Source organism: Peromyscus californicus, unplaced genomic scaffold (genome assembly GCF_007827085.1).
Source record: "Peromyscus californicus insignis strain IS unplaced genomic scaffold, ASM782708v3 Scaffold_1__1_contigs__length_55948999, whole genome shotgun sequence".
Lineage (NCBI taxonomy): Eukaryota > Metazoa > Chordata > Mammalia > Rodentia > Cricetidae > Peromyscus > Peromyscus californicus.
The window spans coordinates 40843225-40868069 of NW_026294492.1; the positions used below are offsets into that span (position 1 = coordinate 40843225).

The 24845-nt window shown below is 40.1% G+C and overlaps 1 protein-coding gene across 32 annotated transcripts in view; it reads right to left on the minus strand.

Moving 5' to 3' along the window:
- The window catches only part of Nrxn1 (neurexin 1), a 1064135-nt gene that overhangs the window by 647409 nt on the left and 391881 nt on the right, over positions 1–24845 (minus strand). The window lies entirely within an intron of this gene.

A 24845-nucleotide genomic window follows, 5' to 3' on the forward strand; every position in this document is an offset into this window, starting at 1 on the left:
GGGTTGTCAGAATTGCTGAGTGAAGAGAATCGTTGCTTTCATTCAGTTGGCTCATTATTAGGAGGATAAGGAAATGACCAGGTTTTGTAGTGAAGCAGCAGATGATAAGTTGGGGAAGTGTCATGGAGGGGACACTGAGTTACACTTGGTAGCATCTACTTAGGCACCCTTATAGGTGGTAAGTTCTGAATACATACTGACAGGAGGATCAGACACTGCTAAGAATAATGGGCTGGTAAGAAGAGCCAAAGTCCCTTTCAGATTGCCCGCCATCCTTGTCTGTTTGATACACTCCTCATTCTCTCGGTAGAGCAGACTTCTCTGCTTTGAGTGAATGGCCAGATCGGTTAGATCTCGAGGTATTTGCATCTGCTGTTCCTTCTACACGGGATGCTCTCCCTAAGAACAGTCATAGCTAGTACCCTCTCACGGCACACTCTATCCTCTTCTGTGGCAACCTTCTATCAGATATGTGTTCATGATATATTATGAACACAGATAAACTAAATATTTTTAATTGCCCAGTGTCTGATTTCATCCCATTCCGTGTAAGTTGCTTAGCAAAGGTAAAGTATTCCTTCCCATTTTCACAAATCACTCCATCCTAGTGCAGTGTTCATGACCGGATATACATGTCAATTCCTTTTATAATGAAAAAATATATTGTTTTAATCTTTATTAAATGTAAAAATATCAAGAGGATCTAACTAAAAGTGTTCTTCATACAAAGGAAATACCAAAGAAATCTTGTTAGTTGTCCCACAAATACACATTTATAGAATTGCTCCACATTCAACTCCAGTGATTTTTGGCTTCAGGGGAGGTAGAAATTTGTATCATTTACCTGTCTCTCTTTCATTTCCTTAATTAAAAACTGTTCAAAAAAATATAAGCTAATGTTCAGTCCTCCTTGAAAACAACTCAGGACTTAGCAGTACAGGGAGATACATGGATTTGAGGAGTCTTTGTTGGTTGATTTTTTTTGAGACAGACTGTAATACTCTAGCTATAGCCTTTGCTGGCCTAGAACTAAGTAGGCAGTTGAGACTGGCCTGAACTCTTGATGATCCTCCTGCCTCAGCCTCCAGAGTGCTGAGATTGTAGGTTTGCATTACATTACAATCGCCATGCACACATGTTCTCTCTCTCTCTCTCTCTCTCTCTCTCTCTCTCTCTCTCTCTCTCTCTCTCTCCTCTCCATCCCCCCAACTCTCTCTGTCAGCTTATGACTGTGTTGTACACACTGGTCTCTAGCTATTCATCTTTCTGTCTCAGTCTCTTATGTGCTGTGGGCTCAGCCACCACACCTGCTGAGGCCAGCAGTTCTGTCCATAATGTCTACATCAACCTGACTGGAAGCTAAGGTTAATAGAGGATCTTTCTCCACATCAGATCCCTAGACCATGCATCAGTCCTGCTGACCCTAGAAAACCCTCTGGGGCAGGTGAAATCAGAAACAGTGTTCATAATTTAGTTCACAAGTTTTTAAAAGTAGAACACAAACCCTGCAAGTGGACAATTTGGGGGGGGGGGGGCTGGAGAGATAGCTCAGTCGTTAAGGGCTAGGCTCACAACCAAAAAGATAAGAGTTTGAATTATCTTCTTATTGATCAAACTCAAGTAGTAAAAACAGAATGATGAAACTCAAATAATAACTGTGATCTTGGGATTTGGGAAGAACTCAAAGAATCTGTACCATACTGAATTTGCGTGTTTTAATGGAAGGTTTGCAGCACACACAGCAGACATAGAATAGGACAATATTGCAGAAAATTTATAGCAACCTTAAATGCTCACTATTTGGCTCAAAACTGTACAGTTATAAAAGTGTGCAAATCCTGAAGTACAATGTCTCCTTTGTAGTCTGTGCTGATTTCCTAGGTTGGTTTTGTTTCCTAGTTTCTCTGAATCTTTTCAGATTAGCTAGAAATTAAGCACACCTTTCCTGAGAGTAGTAAAAGGATCTTTTGTGGTTAAGCTTGATTGCCAATTTGATAGGATTTAGAATCACCATGGTAACAGAACCTCTGAGCAAGACTGTGAGGGATTACCTAAATGGAGTTACAGGAGGTGGGAATTGGTATGGGCTATATCAAGGTGGTGGCACTATTCCATGAGCTTGAATCTGGACTAAATAGAAATGAGAATATGACCTGAGTACTGCTGTCCACAGCTTTCTGAGTCCTGCTGCCTGACTATGGATGCAATGTGAGCAGCTGCCTCAAGCTCCTGACACCATATCATCTCTGCCATGAAAGACTATAGCCTTGAAGAGTAAGACAAGAAGAATCCTTCCTTCAAGGTTAATGCTGTTATGCATGCGAAACTAGTTATGTGGATACTTCACTTACCATCTGTCTGTTTATAGTATTTCTTATAAATCATTCTTAAACGATATTTTACCTAGGAAATGGTCCAGATAATTTCATTATTATACAGAGATTTCTAACAAGTTGAACACTACTATTCCTAACCAATGAAGACATGAGAGGTTATAAGTTATTACCCTAGAAAACTAGAATTAATTCATTCTTCTTGAGCTAAATGCCTATATACACCATGGCCTACCTCAACCTGATTTGCATAGATTCTAATCTCTAATGTTCTGTAGTCATCAGGAAATGGTTAGGTCTAGTAGAGTCCCCATAAATGGAATTAATACCCTTATAAAAACAAGCAAGCTGGCAGAAGACTCTGTCACATCTCACATCATATGAATCACTGTGAAATGTCACCATTTACTAGGAAGTGGGCCCTGCCCTGACACCAAGTCTGTCCTGGTCTTTAACTGGGACTTCTCAGCCTATAGACTATGTTGTTTATTTAAACCACCAGTCTACAGTGTTTTGTAGGGCATCCTAAAAGAACTAAGATTGTTAGTATAATAAGTTTTCTAGCTCTGTCTCCTTAATTGAGAAAATATTTCAGAAGCATGATTCCCTTCATTGAAGGCCCCACTGTTTTATGAACAGTTTTGTTACAATTGCTGACACAATATATGATCAGAAATTGGAGAGATGGCTCACTGTTTTAGAGAACTCCATCAGGAGGACCAGAGCTCAGACCAGAGTTCAGACCCCAGCATACAGCACCCAGCATACAGGAGGACCAGAGTTCAGACCCCAGCATACAGCGCCCAGCATACAGGAGGACCAGAGTTCAGACCCCAGCATACAGCACCCAGCACACACACCAGGTGTGTCCCAAAAGTCCATAACTCCAGCTCCAAGGAATCTTATACTCAGTTCTGACCTTCATAGACACCCTCACACACATGTGATTGCATACACTGACATAAAAGTAACTAAAAGAATAATGTGACCAATGTGTCACTGGACGCCAGAGTACCTATTGGGCCCCAGCAGATTATGTAGGAACCTACTGGGGAGAAGAAACAGAATTAAGTCGGTCCTCTGATGTCAAAGTCTGAAGCTTGTTCACTATTTGATCTGTATCCTGGTGCTTCATTTCTCCTGCACGCTAAACACATAATAAATATTTGATGAATGAGTTAGGGGAAGTAGGTATTTTACATACAATAGAAAGGGCTATTCCAATAGAAGTCCAAAGTAGAATCTTTTTCATACATGAGACAGTTAAAGAATTATATTCTCTATCAAATGCCATATATATGTGTGATACATGGGCATGTGTGCACAAACAAATACGCACCCCAAAGCATCTCTTTAAGGTAAAATAGTTTTGTAGAACAGATAAAGGAGGAAAAAACAGTTATGTAAGAAATGTCAGTTCAAGGAAGTCTTGGGTCATTTCTTTATTTTGATACTTTTATGTGTAGATTTATACATATGGGTGGTACACATGGGTGCTTAGAAGTGCACACACATGCATGTACATGCACATAGAGGCCAAAAGTTAACCTCAGGTGTCATTGCGTGGGCATGGCAGAGTCTCTCCTGAGACCTGGAGTTCCATGATTCTGCTAGATTGGCAATCCAGGGACTCCAGGAACATGCATTTCTCTGCTCACTCCCCCCACTTCCCCACAGGGCAATCACTGGTGTGTGCCACCATGCCTAGTTTTCATGTGAGTGCCAAGGAGACTCAGGACCTCATGTGTGGCAAACACCTTCTCAGTTGAGCCATCTCCCAGCCGTATCCAGGTTATTTACTTTTAATTTCTATCATGCACATCATCACTTCCTTCTCGAGTTTTCGTCAGATCTTTGTCCATTTTTCTCCTCTGTTACTGTGACTCACTGCTTTATTCATTGGCTCTTCTTAAGGTGTCTAAGGACCAGGAGGACCCTGGGTGCTTATTGGAGGAGGGTGGCCTCTGGGAAAACACATCTTTCTCACCCTTCAGTAAATGCTGCCAGGACCCAGCAGGCAAACACACCCCAGTCTGCATGCTGAACACACGTCGGATGCTCTTCCGTAGAGATTTAGGCTTGGCTTCCTTCCCTCAGCTATTAAGTTCCATTCCTGCAGAATTACTACATGTCTGAGGTTTCTGAAACCTTTTGTGTGGATCTCAAACAGTTATTGTGCAGGATCCAAATTCTGACCTTGGTTAAGCAAGCTTCAAATCCTTCCAACCCTGCCCCTGGCAATGAAGCTCCAAGGACACACAATGAAAGCCGGAGATAAGAATATCCTCTCTGGCTTGCTGATCACTGGGTACAGGCCACTCACAGGGCAAACGCCCCATGCAGCGGCTCATTTCTTCCTCTTCATTAACTCTCTGGGTTAGATACTAGGGTCAACCATATTGATCTTAATTAACAGACGAAGACACGATAGCGTAAACAAGTAAGAAATGTGTTCAAATTCTACAACCGTATCAAAGCCAGGTTTGAAAGCACAGCTGCAAACTCTTTCTCTGGCAAGGACAAGAGCAAATGATAAAGGGCAAAGGGAGAGGCAAACAGGCCCGTAAACACACACCTGTTCTCACACTAGAAGAAAGAGTGAGAAGTCAAAGCCATTTTCCTACACATGAATAGGCAAGCACACACGTTGGTCTGCAAGGAGAAATTGTAATTGTGAAACAACAGGGGGGGAAGGCTTTGCTGGCTTGTGCTGGGCCATGGAATCGGGAGAGATGCATTTCAGAGCAGAGAATTCTCTCATCCCAACTTAAGGAGCAAAGACCAAAGAAAAACCCAGCACTCTTCATGGTTTCCAACTGATCCAGGGAGAGGAGATAGGTCTATAGGCTTCAGAACAGAATCGATCCATTTATGAAAACTACAATCTTTATAGAGATCTCAATTAAAAGAAAAAAATTAGATGGAAACCTAGTTGAAAGGAAGGGGTGCTTGGAGTGAGGACTCCGCACATGGCTCTGTGCACGGTGAGGAAGAAATTTAGAGAAAGCACTGAGCCGGATATTTCCCCCAAGCTCAGAGAACAAACTTGCCTCACAACACTGACAGAGGGAAGTCTGTCGTGAACAGGGGAAGCAGAAGAGTTTCCTGGGGCAGTTTACTTAGGAAGGCATCCTAGCCAAATGGACCAAAATCAATGTAGGGATCGATAAAGACTAGTCCTGAACAGCCCCTGGCAGGGACCTAATAAGTACTCTCCTCTTCCCCTTCCCTGTCACGCCTCCCACTCAATCATTCCAAAATGAGATTCTCCACGTCAGATTGTCGGTGTGCTTTGTCTGAATAATGTCATTGATTTTGTTGTTTTTAATTTTGAGGTGTTTGTTGGGGAAGGTATGAACCCCGGGGTAATAGGTAAATGGCGGTTATGGTGGGATGACGGGAATGAGGTCCTGTGTGAGAGTCAGAAAGAAAAAACAATGTTGGGAGTCAATTCATCTTGTCCTGAGGATTTTCATGTGGACAAGTGAGCAAGAAATGAATCTGTCAACCTGGCAGCCTATGTCATCTGGTTGCTATGGATGATTACTACAATTTACTTAAAGCCCACTGAGCTTACAGATATGTATGCAGCATCAAACTGTAGTGTCGTTAAACTTTCACCTAGATACTATTAAGTTTACCAGATTTCAAAGGAGGTTTGATAAGCTATCCAAATGCAATGGTATTCTGACCAAATATTGAACTCGTGTGGCTAATGGTTCTAGAGTCACAGATTGTGCATATTGCCTGTGTAATGATACTTATTTGTTTATTTCGAGGAAAAAAGTAAAAACATTTTCTCAATTTGTTTAGTCACATCAATATATTTTGATCATAATTAAGAGATAAAGAAGTATTATAAATGGTACATGATTAGGATTGTTTTTATTTCATTTTCATATTATGCACATTGGTGCTTTGTCTGCATTTATGCTCATGAACCGCATCCTTGCCTGGTGACCATGGAATCCAGAAGAAGGGATTAGATTCCCAGAACTGGGATTGCACATGATTTTGAGCCATCATGCTGGAGCCAGGAACTGAGTCCAGGCCCTTGTAAGAGCAGTGAGTCCTCTTAAGAGATGAGACATCTTTCCAGTGCCATGATAGTCGTTCCTATACCCAATCTTTCTATGGTAGAGCAACCATATTATTGGAGCTATAACATGGTTGGAGCCATGAATAACTAGTGCTCACTAGCACACAGAGCTAAAAAGAATGGAAAAGAGTCATATAACAACTCTCAGGAAGACTGGAGTGGTAGCCTCGGAATGCCTATCATCTTAAATTCTGCCACTGAGAGGGAGGCATGAGGAGCTAACCATTCTGGATGATTTGGGAGTAAGGTGTAGTGTCAAACACTTTGTTAATTTCTCCCGGGATGGTTACCTGCAGTCTCCACCCACCTGCTGTGGCAAGAAGAAGTGAGAATCAAAATGCTAAAACAAAGACAAGTAACAGAGAAATAAGTCCTACTACATTAGCACTACAGGCACTCTTCAAACTTCTTTCTCCTAATGACTCTAAAAATCTTTTCTAGCAATTCCCTGTGTGAAAATTAACTTTTCGCCGGGCGGTGGTGGCGCACGCCTTTAATCCCAGCACTCGGGAGGCAGAGCCAGGTGGATCTCTGTGAGTTCGAGGCCAGCCTGGGCTACCAAGTGAGTTCCAGGAAAGGCGCAAAGCTACACAGAGAAACCCTGTCTCGAAAAACCAAAAAAAAAAAAGAAAATTAACTTTTCAAAGTATCTTTATTTTCAGCTAGATTAGGTTGATTTTTGTCTTTATTTTGTTTGTTTGTTTCTTTTTTTTTTTTAACTTAACAACTATGATTGGGAATTAGGAACTTCCCAGCATCAAGGTTCTTCCAACAACAATCTATATCTTTCCTTTTCTCAGTACCCATTTCTTTAACAAATGAAGTTCATCTTGTCTTTCTTGCTGCCATCCAGACTTTCTTTAATCTCTTACGGTCTGAGTTCTCAGAAGCACCTCTTTCAGAAATACTCCTACCCACTTCCTCAGTTCCCTGCCCTTTCTCACAGAGTTCTCATCTTTCCTAACGGTACTCTGTGCTATTTGTGATGCGTGTCGTGTTATTAACATTATTACTTGTTTGGAAGCACCACCTATACTTCCTTGTTGATCTGGGCCATTTCCAAGTGTCAAAATTTCCATTTTGTTTTGCTAACCATATCACACAGAAAATGCACACTCAGAGAGGGTATGAGATTTACTAGAATGCTGCATTTAGGATTGGAACGGGTGTTTATGTAATTGCAGACCTCTAGCATGCCATGACTCCATTGTGCCTGGAGAGTGGTGCTGCACAGATCACAATGATTTCCTGACAATCACTAGAAGGAAGGGTTCAGCCATGTCAGAACTCCAAATATAAAGTTTTGTTATCTAGCAGAGCAGATGGTGAACTTTGCCAGTTTCCCCAGGAAAAGAGCCCCATCTGCCCATTTGCCTTGGCAGCTTTCAGGGTCCCACCTGGCAGAACATCGCAGTAGGGATTTCCCTAGACAGCCCGGAAGATTAATCTTGCTGGGCTGTTCTTCTAGTTGTTATGGGGGTAGATGTGGAGTTTCTAGGACTTGTTTTTTGATGAGCAGTGTGACATGGAGATGGTCAGTGAGGAAGGATCTTTATTTGCCCTGAGTTTGATATGGGGTTCTGTTCTGACTGTCTAAAGGAGACAGACCCTCTTGTTGTAGTAGAAACTTCAAACCTTTGAGTGACGGATAGCTGGGATATCAAATCTCTTAAGTGTTTGTCACTGGCCTGCACTGAGCTAAATGCCTTCCCTCTGCCCGCTTCTTTCATGTCTTCTTTACCTGCTCTTGGTTCTGAAGGCAACAGTGTCTCAATATTCACTAGTTCTATTCTCCTTCCACTTCTCTCCAGTTAAGTTCCTTATTAAACATCCCATAATGAGTGGCTCCACACTTCTCCCTTGAGAGCTTGTTCTCTGTTACCTAGCAGCCGTGAAGCCCATCTTATTTTGAGAACTGCCAAATACGGCACCTTTTGTGCAGCCTCCTCAGCAGTTAGAGTACACTAGCAATGCTGTTCAATGCTGAACAACCTAAGAATACATCAAATGAAGCGAATGAGTCTCCACTGGCTTCCCATTGCCTTCCCAGGAACACGTCTACTACAAACATTGATACCTTCTCTGTGGGACATTTTGGAATAAGTACACGAATCTGAAACAAAACTCCTTCTCATTTGTAACCATCCACAAGCAATACTGTCACTACACTGTTACCATACCATACAGAAGGGAAATAGATGTGAAAATCACGCTGGATATATTTGAATCTTTGAGTGAATATACTCTGAAGTGAATATTGCCTTAAAGTAAACTCCTTAGTTTACTTTAACATTTTCAACAATGCAGAAATGCCGGAAGGCAGGTACCCCACACCTCTGCTTTATAGATAGAGAAGTGGGGAGACAGAGAATGGGACCTTTGTCTCCACAAATAAATTCGACACAATATTGGGCTAAAGCCCATATAAGAAATCATTCACACTCCCACACATGGATCTTACTAAGAAGATCATATAAAAGTTCACATATTATAAAACTTGATAAGCTACAGGGCTCTGAGGACAGAGAATCTTTAGAAGTCATCATGTGTTGAAATACAGACAGATGTGTTTACCTGTCCAAATCTGACCTCCCATCTCCTTGTCACACTATTTCAGAAGAACATTTCCATCTGCAGTAATGGCAAGTACACTGAACTTAATATATGTTCTTACTGATTTATTTTCAGAGGTAGGAGTAATAGTATTTGTGATGCAGGCTCCCCTTGCATGATAGGCAAGCTCTCTACCACTGAACTACAGTACCAGGCCCTTAATAAATTTTTGTTGACTTGAAGATTAGGATGTAATAAAGAAAACCTACTTGGAAATATGTTTTCAAAAACATGGAGGGCATTGCATGAAAGGAGAATTTTCAGATAAGGAAAAATGAGAAATAAAAGTAATTCAAAGGAACCATGCTTCACTGAAAACCATGAGTCAACATCTCAGAAACCAAGTAATAATTTCTTTATTAGAATAGAAAATACATGATTGAGAAGCTTGTACTGCTAATTGAGGTTCAAGCGGTTGCAACGGATGAAAAGGAAATAATCAGAAATGTTGGGATGTTTCCTATAAGAGTTAGAAAATGCATTATAATTCCAGTTGTGGATAGAAATTTAATGCATTTTAAACAGGGTGTAGAGGGTGAATAATTGTTTTGTCATTTGGAGGGGTGGATTTCAGTCATCTCGATAACTATAATCCTAATTGAAGGAAGTTGAATGCATATTGGAAAATGATGGATGAAAAACTAAATAGAGGAAAGCAAATGATAGCTTTCATGAGGAATTAATGCCATTAATTACCCAGGCAGAACTTTAGGAGAGAACCAGGAACAAAGTATATTTTAGAAGCAATCATCCTACCTCTAAAAGCAAGACTAACTACTCAAATTAAGTACATAATTGAAAATAAAAACACCTGTAAGTGAGAAGGCATTTTTTCCTAAAATGATTGGCTCATGCAGAATAGGACTGCTTGGAGTTCTACTTTATTATAGTTACATTCTTCCAGTGATAGATATAATATGTCCTACATAATTTAATTACAATTAGAAAATAAATGTTGAAAGAAATATTCTAAATAAATGGCCATGATCTACTTTGGTGTGTGTGTGTGTGTTCCAATGATCAGTAATGATGTGAGAAAACACAATAGTGTGCACCTGAAAAAAAAAATCACAACCTGGAAGGAACATTTCTAAGCAAATAGCTAATGCAAACCGTTCCTCCAGACCACATGACCTTTGTTACTTAGATGATGACAGACAGGGAGGTCCAGCTAACATGAGAGATTCTTGTTCAGTCTGGTGGTCATTAGCGTTCTCACAAGACTAAGGGAAGAGAAAAGGACACAAAGGATTTTGACATTTAGACACCTGGCCAAGAAAAGAAATGTCGTTTCACATTCTGAGTTTATCTGTGTACAAAAAATCTTGGAGTAGAAATCTTGGGGAATGTTTTTGATTCTTCTATCAAGGTGTGTATCTTTTTGTTAAAGATCCTATTGAATGTATCAAGGAACTCTGAGTGGTCAGGGATATCACCAAAAAATAACAATGAACCTTTCTTTCTTTGTGTGGAAAATCAGAGGGTTCATTTTATAAAATGCTGATAACATACATTGCTGTTTTTAGTATTCACATTTTAGGTTTGGGAAATAATGCAGATTTCTTTACAAGTTTCTCTCTAACAAATAAGGTATAGGTAAATTAAGTGAGTGTGGTACAAAGGTTCTATATGTTTAGAAGTTTATCTGGCTGCAGATAGCCTCAGAAACACCCAAGCAAGGGCTTTGAGGCTTATCTGTCAGAACTTGTGGCCATCTTTCATCACTGTGACAGATACATGAGGAATCAGATAGGCTAAGAGATTCAGGGATTCAGTCCACAGCCATTTGGATGTACTGTTTCTAAGGCCTTGTCAATTAGAAGACAGGGTGAAACATGTTGGAGAACAGCTGCTTACCTCATGGCAGAAACAGAGAGGAGGAGAAGGGTCCAGGGACAAAATATATCAAACAAAGGCACACCCTCAATGGTTCACTTTCTCCAAGGAGACTCACTAAAGTTTTCATTACCTCCCACTAGCACCAGAAACTAGAGAGCAAACCTTCAATATAAGAGCTTTTATAGGGGAACCCTTCATTTCCAAGGCATAGCAAATCTGTCTTCAAACAAAGTAACAGGGAATAATAGGCACATATGTTTCAGGATGTTACAGGAGAAATTCTGATGAGTGGTGCCAGGCAGACTAGATCTGAGGTGACTATGAGGTGAACTCTAGATTCATAATCTCAGGTCTGAAATGAAAATATAAAAGTTGGATATTTTTGCCAGGTGGTGGTGGCGCACGCCTTCGGATCTTTGTGAGTTCCAGGCCAGCCTGGTCTACAGAGCAAGATCCAGGAAAGGCGCAAAGCTACACAGAGAAACCCTGTCTCAAAAAAAACAAAAAAAAACAAAAAAAAAAGTTGGCTATTTTTAAAAAAAAAAAAAAATGTTCATTTGAGGCAAGTGTCCAAGAGATAAGGGTGCAGAGGAAAATTTAAAATTTAAGATAAACATTACAATTTTACATCTTTCAGACCATTTCCCTATGAATTAACACCACTATTAAGTAGATTTTCATGAGATTGTACAGGGTTGACCCACAAGACTTAAAAGCTACTTGATTTGAGTCTGTGTATACTCAGACTGCCTTGTGTATCGCAGATTGGAATGTATATAAATGCCATAAAGGTACATGGTTGCAGAAGACAGGCCTCCTCCCTATTCCAAAGTCATTCTCCCCACTGGGTTGTAGGCTTAAAAAACCTTGGTGTTACCAAGTAGAACTGTCACATCTTGGGGGTCTGCACTGTTTACTGATTCAGGGAGCTACTGAATAGATTAGCAATACGGATGCTGACAGAGTTATGTAGTCTGGACTAGGAACCCTAGAGATGTAGATCTACAGATACAGAACAGTGAGACCAAGCAGATTTTCAGTTCAGTTTTCTCCTGAGCAAGACCAAATGCTCCTCTTTTAGAGTTTTTTAAATTTTTATGGACTTATTTTAAAAAGCTGGTATTTTATGGAATCCACTGGGTTTCAACCACATTTGGAAAATTCATCAATAGTGTGGCTCAGAAAATGTAGCTATGGGATCTGAGCACCAACCAAACATGATTCCCTTGACTGCATACACAGAGAGGACCACAGCACCCAGCAAAATCAATTACACCCCAGCGTGTAGGAAAAGATGGAGTGGGCATGCTTCCCCTACTACATCCTGGAAATGTCACTGAAAGCTAAACTGTGTCCACTTTTGGTTGTTAACGATTATTACTGTTATTAGCTTTCTTAGCAATTCCTAGTGTTTAAAATTAAATTTGTTTATCTTTAAAGTATTCTCCACTGCTCAGAATATCTGTCTGGCATATAATTATTTCTACCAAGAAAGTAAATTCTTAAGAAGAACCATCTTTTCTCCCTTTCTTTTTCCAGGTCTTTTCCCCCTCTTTCCTTTCATCCTCTACCCCTGTGTCTGTCTCTCTGTACTTGTTACACACACACACACACACGCGACATGCACTTACACATACTTGTAAACATACACATATATACACACACGAATGTGGTATATAAGCAATAGTATACAATTCCTCTCTAAGTTGGCACATCTTGCATTATGTGGCAAGTATTTCATTATGCTCAATGAAGTAGACCCATCACAGAAAGACAGACAGTGTGTGATTTCACTTACACGAGGTGTCTAGAATACTGTGCCTCATTAAGTAAACAAACAAAAAGAAACAGAATAATGGTTTCTGGAGTGTGGCGACAGGGAAAACATTAGCTTATGCAACAGCGGTAAATCTGCCTTATAAAGAATGAATAACTCCTAGAGATGTACTCTACACAACCACGATAACAAATAATCCTGTATTGGACATGACATGCATGCTAAGGCAGAAGGCCTCCTATTAATTCTCCTAGAACAATAAAATTTAAAGAATGACGAAAAGGAAAAGAATATCTCCTTTCCTGCATTAGAATGTTTATGCAGCTGGGGGGCATTGTACCTTTTCCTAAATATCTGTTTCCCCCTGAATTCTCCCTTTTCTGTAAGACTGAAAAAAATAGAGAAAGAAGATTTAAGAGTAAAGAGAAAGAGAGAGAGATATAAATAAAGAAGGAAGGAAGAAAGGAAGGGAGGGAGAGAGGGAGGGAGGGAGGGAGGGAGGGAGGGAGGGAGAGGTTTAACAACTCCAAGACCCCAAGTATTGCTTAAAGGAAAACTGGCCTGTAAAATTCTTTCCTATTGTTTAGATTCCACTTCCTACACCCTTGCAGTTAGAACTTGCTTGTTCTTGAGAACATCCAAAATGAGCTTCTTGGGATTTTTAGATTTATTTATTTTTATTTATGTGTGTGAGTGTTTACCTGAAAGGATGTATGTATAGTACACATGTGTTTGGACCCCAAGAAGTTCAGAAGAGGGTGTGTGTCCCCTGGAATTGGAGTGACAGATGACTGGGAGCCACTATGTCCTCTACATCAGCAGCCAGCACTCCTAACCCCTGAGTCTTCCCTCCAGCCTCAGGCTCTAAGGGGCTATCAGGTCAGCAGTTCTCAACCTGTGGGTCTTGACCCCTTTGCAGGTCAAAGGACCCTTTTACACGAGTAGCATATCAGATATTTACACTATGCTTCATAACAGCAGCAAAATTACAGTTATGAAGTAGCAAGGAAATAGTTTTGTGGTTGGGGATCACCACAACATGAGGAGCTATATTAAAGCGTCGCAGCATTAGGAAGTTTGAGAACCACTAGAATAGATTAAGGGAAGCTGATTTTGATTTTTCAGTTTATATGGTACTTGCAGGGCTAATAAACCATTTACTTTGCTTTTGAATTATCCATGATACTATCTTTTTCTACTTAGGTTGCCACTTATCTACTGACATAGTTGTTCTTGTACGAAAACTAACACTGTATTCACCCTTTCTCTAGAAATAACAGTATAGATGTTTGTGTTAGCCAAATATATCCTGTATACATGTTGACATCAGGTCAGGGTTGTTTCAAGCAGTGCCATACTTCATAGTTGCCTCTAGGGGAGCGCTTTATATCTCAAGGCAGAGGAAGCAATGGTTCCCTAAATGGTTCCTTAATACCTCAAATTTCCCACTGTCTAATTTATAGCCAATGAAGAGTTTACTTCCTTTAGGGCATAATGCCTTATACCAAGAAATCATTAGAATGGAAAGAAATACATATAAATCTGCTTAAGTTAGCAAATTGTGTAAAGTAAAATAATCCTATGTAAACAATGGCCTACAAACAAAAAACAGAAAAACAGCAACAACAAAAAACAGTGTATAAGGGATTCAGCATTCGAATATTAGCATGCAGAAGAGACGATTAACCCAAGAAAACCTATAAGATGAGTTCCAGCATTTGGTTAGAAAAAGAACTGCGCTGTGAGAGCATTACTCTGAGAACCGAAGGAAGAGAATCTGGTTTACATTGTTATTAAAAACACATGGGCATTCTATTTTAATTGTCAGGAGCTTAATTCCAAGTATTTAAGATTCAAAATTCAAAAGCTTATTACCTGGAGAGTAGATACAATTTGTCCTAAAACCGCAGCTGTGCTTAGAGTGGATTGCTGGGGAACATTCCCGATGTATTTTTTTCATGGCTAATCTGCCTTCAGTTCAACCATGTAAGAACACTCTGGATGCAATCTTCGAAGGCATATCAAGCCTTTAGAGGCTTCCAGGGAACTGAGAGTGTGACATCTAATGCTGAGATTTTGAGGCTCTGCCTGTATCCTCAGGGCCACCCCTGAGTGACGAGTTGTACATTTGAATCTCTCCAAAATTCAGATCTGTGTTGCAATTGAAATCTGTCCACACCTAAGTTAAGGGCAGTACTGAGCATGCATAGTGGTATACCAAGGATACCAATGCTACCCAACAGCCGAGGTGCTATGGCTTTGTGATCCTCAAATGATCTAGTGTATTTGAAATCACCTGGACTTACTAACATGCAAACTGCTTCACTGGACCTGGGAGAGGGGTAAAAGTTTGCCATCTTCAAGAAGCCAAGAAGATGCTATCATGGCAATCATGCACCATAGTTTACACAGTATGGAGCAAGATTCTACCTGGGCACCAAGCTGTTCATGGACTTCATTTCTAGTGAGAGACTGAACTGGACATTACAGCATTTAGTTGAATGTCTTTGATAAGAAATTACACACACACACACACACACACACACACACACACACACACACACACACATTATATGAGAAATGATAAACCAAATAACCTTAAAACAAGAACTTAAGGTATTATTAATTTGATGGTTTGATTGATCTCAACTTTAACCATGTTGTTTAGCCTGAGGACTGTGAAGAAGGGCATGCTCTACATAACACTGGTTCAACCTCTAAACAAACATTTAAGCCTCACAAGACTCAGCTCTATAGATGGTGAATATAGAAAAGAAACACAATGATTGCTTCTGAAGTAATTTTAATTGAAATCTGATAACAACATCCTTGAAAATTAGAAGACAAAAAAAGGACTATTTCTCTATTTCCAATTCAGTTTAACAAATATTCATATTCTCCAAAACCTTTAAGGTTTCTCAATTATCTTTCCTAATTCCTGATGTGGAAGAAGGTAGCTCTTTCAACAAAAGATGAAACCACAGTGTGTACAGACTTAAGAAACACACTTCTAACTTTTGCATATTAGGTATGTAGCTTCGGTAAATTAATGTGACTTCACACTTAATCTAACGTTTTGGGCAGTTAAATGGGAATAACCTTAACTTGGATGATGGAACAAAACCTCAGAAACTGATTGGTAGTGGGGATAAAAATAACCTTCATATTTTTCAGGGTCAGGGAAAAATGAAAGCATGAATCCTGGTGTTAAAACACTATCAAGGACTACAATGCAGCTTGGAAGTGCATTTCCTGCACCAAAAATAAGTTACTAAGAATCTTAAGATGGTAATGACACGATAATAAATAAGGAATGGGTCATTCATTGTGTGGGGCCTGTCTGACTATCTTCACTCATATGAGCAGACCCTGTCTGTAGGACAACTCTAGCCAGTGTTCACCATATTACTAAAATATCATTGCAGCTGACATGCCACTGTAATGCTACTGGCCACCAGAGCATTACTCTTGGAGCTTCAGACATAATCCCATCCAGTATTCTAGGCACCAATATTATTCCATAATCATGGAATATTAATCCATGATGATGGGAGTCCAGAGCTTTAAATGTCTAGGATTAAATTTGTGACTGAATCTTGGGAACTGGTTTTGAAATCGGCTCTGTTTCATTCTAAAGCTATCCTCCTGTGGTGATATTTTATTTGTGCTGAAATGTGATTTTATTTGTATTTTAATAAATAAAGCTGCCTGGAGATCAGAGGTAAAAGCGAACCATTAAGCAGAAGTCTGGCGGTGGTAGCACACACCCATAATCCGATCACATGGCACGCAGTCTCTGTGTGGTCAAGGACACAGCCAAGTGTAGTGAGACGAGCCTTTAATCACAGTACCAACCATAGAGACCTGGAGGTCTGTATAGATAGGCAGTGATGAGGAAGTCATGTGGTTGGGTTTAGAGCCAATGAGAAGGCAGAATAGAAAGGCAATAAAACACAAGTCACACAGGAAGAAGGTCTCTCTCTCAGAGGAAGCGACAGCGGCGAGGTGGTAAGATAAGGTAGTCGTGACTCTCTGATCTCTGTGGCTATTTACCTCTGTATTTGGCTCTGTGTTTCTTATTTACTAAGACTGTTTAGAATTTCATCTATATCTTCCTTAACTAATTGAATACAATATGTTTTCACAACAGGCTACTTTTGTCCTCATTTAGTTCAAAATTAGAATGCAAGGCACAGAAAACACAAATATACTGAAAAGATAATTTAGGCTTTATGACCTGGATCAGATCTATTGGGTCAACTTAATTGTTCTAAGCCTTTAAAGCCTCTAGCCACCCCATGTCCCCAAACACAGTGTACTCCTACTCACCATAAATCCCTAGTAACCCCATACCTCCCTGTAACTCATAATTACCCTAACCCTAATCATACCCGTAATAACTCTACACCTCTACATCTTCACAAAAAACCCTCCCTACTGTAGAAATACAGAACATGTGCAGCTGGTGAGCTGAGCAGCAGAGCCACAATTCCTCTGTGTAGAGAATATTTACTCAACAAAGACGAGAATATCATTTTCCTATTATTCAAAATCACATGCTTCTGAATAGCAGAATTATTTTCATTTTTAAAGTAATTAATTTGTTTTAAGTGTGTTTCAATAACAATGATTTCCCTGGGGGGAAAAAACAACACCAATTACAGTACACAGAAATAATTTTCTTCTAAACATAATAAATACTTTGATCCAGAGAAACAAGACAGGGGTATATCATCTCATAATAAAAATTAAGAAGAAACGTAAACAACTCATTTTGTTTTAGGTGAATTTCAGGTTTTTCCCTTAATGTGACCCAACCTTGGTAAAGTTATAAGCTTTCATTTCCACACAAACTTAGCTATCTTCTTGCTTGCGTTATATGCTGCATAGTCACTCACTTCATTCTAAGCTTCCTATTGGGTTCCAATTCTAGTGGTAGAACTAACCAACTACCAGTATCACCACCAGTATCACCCCTACCACCCCCCCCCCCACCACCATCACCAACAACCACAACCACCACCAGTATCACCCCTACCACCACCACCAACAACAACACCATCACCAACAACCACCACCACCACCACCACCAGTATCACCCCTACCACCACCAACAACAACAACACCATCACCAACAACCACTACCACCACCACCAGTATCACCCCTACCACCACCACCAACAACAACACCATCACCAACAACCACCACTATCACCACCATGAATACCACCACTACCACCACCATCACCATCACCATCATTTTTCTTCTTAATATTTCATCAGCACCACCCCGATTATGTAGTTGGACAAAGAGAGTAAGTCAGATCACTTTATCACTTTCTTTTGAACTCTTCGCTGGTTTCCCTGGGCACTTTCAATGACAGCTGCTGCTGTATTTCAAGGATGACTTGTCTTGCCTCAGTTATGGAGCTTGTTTTCTAACTTGGTTCTGCTGGCTCTGCACACAGATTCCTGGCTGAACAGTTGTCTTTGTCAATGTGTTGTCAATCCCCAGCACAGAGTCTGGCTGGCACATAGTAGATATTGACTGAAACCGAACTGGTTCCCGCAAGATGGCTCAGCAGGTAAAGGGTGTTTTCTGCTATTTCTTCAGACTTGAGTTCAAGCCAACAGACTCATAAAGTGGAAGGACAGAACTGACTCCTGTAAGTTGTCCTCTGGCTACCACAAATGTTCCAAGTCACATACACACTAAATGCATGAATGTAAATTTAAAAACAGGTAATTGGATCCACGCATGTGAATACCGCTCTTTTAGCAAAAGGGCCAATTTAAATGGGACACACTGCTCAGTGGGAGTGGAAGTCAACGGTCAATAGTCAGTGTTAGCTACTATTCATTCCTGCTTTCTGCTGGGCTGAAAAATGTCATAGTCTATAAAATGTATCAAGTCCTTATAATTAAAATGTCACTGAGCCCCCTACCAGACCATGCTATGCTAGCTTGGTATTTGAAAGCACTACAATTCATTATGCCAACTGCTGATACAGTTCCAGGCTATGGGGCATCTGCCGAAAATGATGGGAAATAAAAATCTGTGGCTCCCTAGAAGGGAGTTGCTGTGTTCAAAAAGCTGCATTCCAGGCGAGAACTCACCAGATGCTTTGTGGACTAAAGGATTGAGTTCCAGTTCCTTGGGGACCTGAGCAGATGGGACTCCCTGAGTCCAATCTCAAAGATGAGGGTCTATGGCAGGATGCCTGGTTTCTGCCCCAATTGTTTTCCCCCTGTCCCCCAAGGCTACAATGCACAGAAGTTAACTCACTCTTAAGCAACATTCTAGCACTAAGCTTCATGGAAGTCTAGACAGCACATCCCAATGTGTTTCTGTGCATTCCTCTTAGTATGCTTGGCTCCTCAGCACAGAGAAGTATACAACTTTATTAGCTCATGCAAACCCTGAGATGAGGAAGGGCATGTGGCTACCAGAGTAGGAAAGAGTACTACTGGTGTTGCTCACCCTTAGGTCTCCCTTCTCCAAACGCCTGCAAATCTAGGCAGCCCTTTGCTTTCTCCCCTATGAAGATTCATATGGTTCTTATTTCATCTAATGTCAACTTTATAAAAACTCTGGGACTGAAAGAAAAGAAGTAAGGGACCCACTGTATTATGGAAAAAAACAAAGAATTGCAGCTAAGGGCAAGGAGCCTGTGGTTGGAGCCTAGGGTTTGGGGTTATTCAGCTATTCAGTGACTGGTTTCTGTTACTGTGTCTTCCTCAGTCTGATAGGGACAGCATTAGTATATAACTACTGTCATGCTCGGAGTGGTACCATTGCATACAAGAAGCATCAAAAAAAAAAAAAGTGTATTTTTCTGTTTGATTTCATATGGAAATATCAATGCTAAAGAAAAACATCAGAAACTTATTTTTTCTCTTATAAATTGCTGATGTGTCGAGAATAATAAATCAGACGATTGTACTCAATTTCATTATTTTGAAAGTAAATTATAGTTTTATGTGTCCCTTGTGCCTTCGTGAGATATTATAGGTAGTATACGAAAGAGACATTTAAGCGCTTGTTACATGACTGTCTTTGCTGGCTCCCTTACTCCTCATCTGTAACTGTGGCAAATCAGATGGTACATAAGAATTTGTAAAATTCTTTTATATTTCTACAAACATTTGCTTAAACTCTATAATAAAAAACATTAAATGAAAGTGATTAAAATTAGGTGGAGGAAACTTAGTTTTAGATCTGTAAAAATGGGACAGGCTAATTTAGTTACCCTGTGAGCTAAACTGTCTGGGTCAGTAAACCAAGACTTGGTTCTTGGAAAGCAGCCCAATGTCACTAGAGAATTGTCATTATCTCCAGATAGACTGGAGTATGGGGGAATTTAGTTGGGAATTATACAACGGTTATTGTAAGAAGGCATCTGATCCACAAACTCCCTCCTTCCAGCTGAACCACCAAAATCACATCCTGTGAACAACTGATCTAGCCTGGAATCACATAATATGGAAAAGAATCTGTAGTTATGATGACGATCAGTATATAAGCCAGGCCAAGCATGAGTATCCGTTAAGCTTCCTCTATATTTTCCTCTAAGCAATTAATCTTGCATGCATTAGTAACACTTATCTTAAAATAGTTCATTTAACACATATTATCCAAATCAACAGAATATTAACATAAATCATATGATAACAGAGTACACAGAAATCTTTGATATGTGTAAGAAACCTCTAGGAAAAAGTAGAGAAGTCCAAAGCAACTCTTCCCTGCAGAGTCAATGAAGAACATGTGAGGGCCGGTCTAAATGGACTGTAAAATACTACCAGCCCATATTCGGACAAGGGCAGGAACAGAGAAGTGTGCTTGTAAAGGTGGGAGCTGCCAAGACTCATGTCCTGTGGCTGACAGACATCAATAAACATCCCCTTATCCTCCAAGTGCCTGCCACTGCAATTTCTCCAACAGGTCATAAAAAAGGACCTTCTTTCAGAATAGGAAAACTAACTCAAAATGCAAAACCTGTAGTGGATTTTTGTTCCTATATATAGTGGTATCCATCTCAGTGCAGGAAGTCTAGCAGAAGGAGCGACTTAGGTCAGCTGGGTTGATGACAGACTTCACAATTGATGATAAGCCTTCACAATTTTAGAGCATCCTCCGTTGTCCAAAAGAAGGAAAACACTTCTCAGCAGCTGCTGAGGGTGGTGCAGTGTGAGAATAAGGGTGTGGTCTCTGCGTTCCTCAGAAGGGACCCTCCCCCACCCTGTGCACTCAGGAATCCAGGAGTCGGCCATTTTCTTTTTTCACAGTGAGGGAAAATTCTTTTTTATAAGACGGGTATTTCCTGACCCTCACCCACCTTCGAGCTTCCTGCAGATTTCTAGCGAGGAAAATCTCTATGTGTAATTAAAGGCTGAGCTGACCTAATTAGGTTGATGAAATTTTCAGTAGGGATTTAATCCCCTCTAGCATTTCACTCAATTTTTTTCCTCTCAAGAATCTTTCCTCAGGCTCATTCCAAGCCGTTCTTAGAGGCAGCATTTTAAATTACCTCACACAGGCACAGTCTCCACGGCAGCAACTGATTAGAAAACCTGCAGCAGGCACATATGTCTGAGAACACACTTCAGATAAAGCATTCTAAGGTGTTTATTCGTGCACACAATCATTTTCCCCTTCCTTAGTTTCCTTTCCTAACCAGCAAGCCATGCTAAACAATGTCCACTCGGCAGGAGGGAAGCAGGTGTTCCAGAGTGTTTTGTGAATACAATGAAATTAAGAAGTACAAAATCCAGGAGTTAAGGACAGATAGGATTAATGGGAGAAGCACTGCTCTCTCTGCTGGGTCCCTTACTCTCCAAGTCCTCGTGGTCAGAATATTGGAGTAAAACGGGTATTGGTGAGATTTTCACCAATCTTCGGTAGTTGAAAAGCTGCCTCTAATGAGTACTTTAGGACAAAACTGCAGCACTTTTATTTTCACGTGCTCAATGATAAGTGGGTGGGGCTGAAGCTTCTTCAAATAGACCCCAAGCATCTCATTCAGATGGCAAGACTTCTTTTTTCAGGGTTCTCAATCTTTCTCCTATTTGTACCAATTTGTTACTCAAACACACTTCAATAGAAAAAAATGTAAAATTATAAAACATTCTTAGGAAATATATTTCAGCTTTTAAATGATGCTTCCAAAAAATGCAAAGAATATAAACAAGCATTCCTGCCAAAGAAGAAATTGGAGTGTTTTTGCTAGACTAAGACTTTAAAGTGTATTTCTCAAGGCCTATATCTAGTCTTACAAGAGTGATCTAGGTAGAATGGTAACTCAATATTTACATCCTCCCTCTGCCTTTTCTAAGACTTTAAAAGCCTGTGAAAGCCATTTTCTCCAATGACTTTTTGAATTATTTGTGACTAAGTTTAACTGTTACAAAAGAAAGTACTTTCTCTGTTGGCTGTTCAAGATCTCCTCTCATTTTCAACAGATTAGTGCTCTATACATTGTTATTTTATTTTGAAATGTGATGGTCACTTTAACAAAATGAACTTTCTTTTTGTGGCCCAGTGGCTGAAAGGGCTCTTCGGTCTCATTTACCATTATAAATGTCACAGAAGAATTAAGATATCACTAAGGACAATTAAACTATAAATTGCTTCTATATGTTGAAAAATTTATTTTTCACTTTAATTTTTAAAGAATGAGGGTATAAACTAGTAAATGTAGCTGGTCCTCTCTAGGTTTATGGTAATTGGCATGGATCACAATGAGGCCATCATCATCCACGCAGACAGGTTATCTGTCTGAACGCTGGGTGCTGATCCTGTGTTCTCCTTCACTGCTCCCCAGCACCGCCTCCTCTATATCTGCTTCTCTACTTTCAAAGCAATCAGACTTAGAGAATGATTGTCAGGATTATTCCTACTCCAGAGTGTCCTCTGTGGCTTCAGACTAGGTGCCCTTAGATCCTCCTACAGGAGTGACTAACAAAGGGGTATGATGTACTGGATTGGAAATAAAAATATAATAAGCCAATAAATGAAGTTGTAATTAAGGAATTAGGAATGGAATATGCTATAGGCTAGGAACTCTAAGCCAGGGTTTAGGAAAACAAACAAGAGAACGAATATTAGCATATTCCTCTCCATTCACAAACTCTACAAAGCTGACCTTCCCATAGAAAGGTGATTTAGCTCAAAAATCCATGGTGTCTTTTCACTATTTCCTTTCAGAAATAGGAAGAGCAGGTTATTATAAAAGGCGATCCAAATGTAGGTGGAAGCTATGAATGAACCATCAAAGAGCCCTCCAATGGAGTAGTTTTAATTTATAAACTGATTGTATCTGTAACTTTCCAACCCCTCCATCTTGGGAGGAAACAAGTGAAACACCTCACACAAGACTGCAAAACCTCATAGCACTTACTCCAAACAAATTCCCCAGGCTATGGAAAGCAGGAAGGTGGGTTGGGCCCACCCTACAAGTAGGAAGGATTTGTGTGTAAAATCTACAGGAAGGGAAGCGAGAATGAACCCACTTTTCTGCACTCACTGGCTTCTAGCTAAGGGATACTTGAAAGACCATGTGGCTTTATTTTTTACATTTTTTTCTTTCTGTCATATTGTTTGTGATTGAACTGTTAACACACAAAGATGAATGCTGAGCTATATCAGTGTATGGCATTTAAACAGTAGAGATGTTGGTCCGACGCACACTTAATTTGAAACCATTATTTCTGGAGAAGGGAGTTCACTGCAGCTTCACATACACAACAATGTGCTTGCTCACCAGAGAACTGGCAGAATGTCACAGGTCTCAGAGGAACCCAGTATCTCAGACACCCTCATTTTTCACAGGATGCCCAAAGATGCTCTTCAGCTAGATTTACATTCCTGCTAAAAGTCCTTGAACTCTAGACCTTTTTCCTGTTTAACCCAAGTATCACACTTTATAGATAAAGCTTGGCCTATGGGCTGACTGCATAGTGGAGATGAACACCTGGTGTGAGTACTTAGAAACGACTAGAAAAGGGTTTTAGGAGTCTACCTGTGAAGTCAAAGTAAGCAATGACTCTGACTTTCCCAGATCTGAACTACTTTATCCATCTCCTGCCTGTCCAACTCACGTGAATCCAGGTCACAGGTTTGCCTTCCATGTCTTCCTTGACCACTGGAGCTCACACTCAGCTCAGCCTGTTTTCAACTCAAATGAGCACATTGGCCATACATTCTGATAATGCATTATACATTTCTAAACCTTGATTCTGCTTTTAATGAAATTGAGAGCTTGTCTGTACAGTCTTCAATGTCAGTGACCTATACTTCTAGGACATGGTGAACTATGGTAATTACCAGCACAGAGGACTAGGAAATCCGGCTTCAATTTCTAATACCCAAGTGTTGTGGTTCTTCCTGCAAGTAACTTACCTATTCTGAGGCTCAGTTTCTTTGTTTGAGAAATAAAGATAGTGAATCACTACCTATATTGTGAGGATCACTGGACAGCTTCAGGATAGTGCTAAACACAAAGGACTTTGAAAATGTTAATACTGTTTTTATCATAATGATAATTACTATTTTGTTAGTTTGTTATTGCCTATGGAGCTTAACGCAGACCCTAAGGCATATTTTCTATCTTCAGAGAGTAATATTCATTCTCTGAGAGGCAATGTCTCTCACCCTGAAGTATGGATCCATTCTGCCCTTGAAAGCTGCAAGCACTTGTTATACTATAGCGGTTCTGAATTCCCCTTGGGGGCTATTTTTCTCTGTCTCTGTCTCAGTCTGTCTGTCTGTCCGTCTGTCTATCTGTCTCTGTCTGTCTCTGTCTCTGTCTCTGTCTCTGTCTCTGTCTCTCTCTCTCTCTCTCTCTCTCTCTCTCTCACACACACACACACACACACACACACACACAGACGGAAACAGCTGCGGCAATTTGAAGGCATGTAATGATGACTTAGCACAAAGTAGTGACTTTTTCAATGTTGAGTGAAAAATAAATATAAAATAAAAATAATACAATCAAGTTTATAGGATTACATTTTCTTTAGAACAAAACAAACTACAGCATTGCTTGTTAGTAGCGATTGTTGTGCCTAAATAACTAGCAAGTTCATAATTACTCCAATTTAGATTGTAAAAGTCTACATTGTCTCATTACCACCATACAACAAGGGGAGAACTTTATGCTCCAATATCCACAAAACAAAA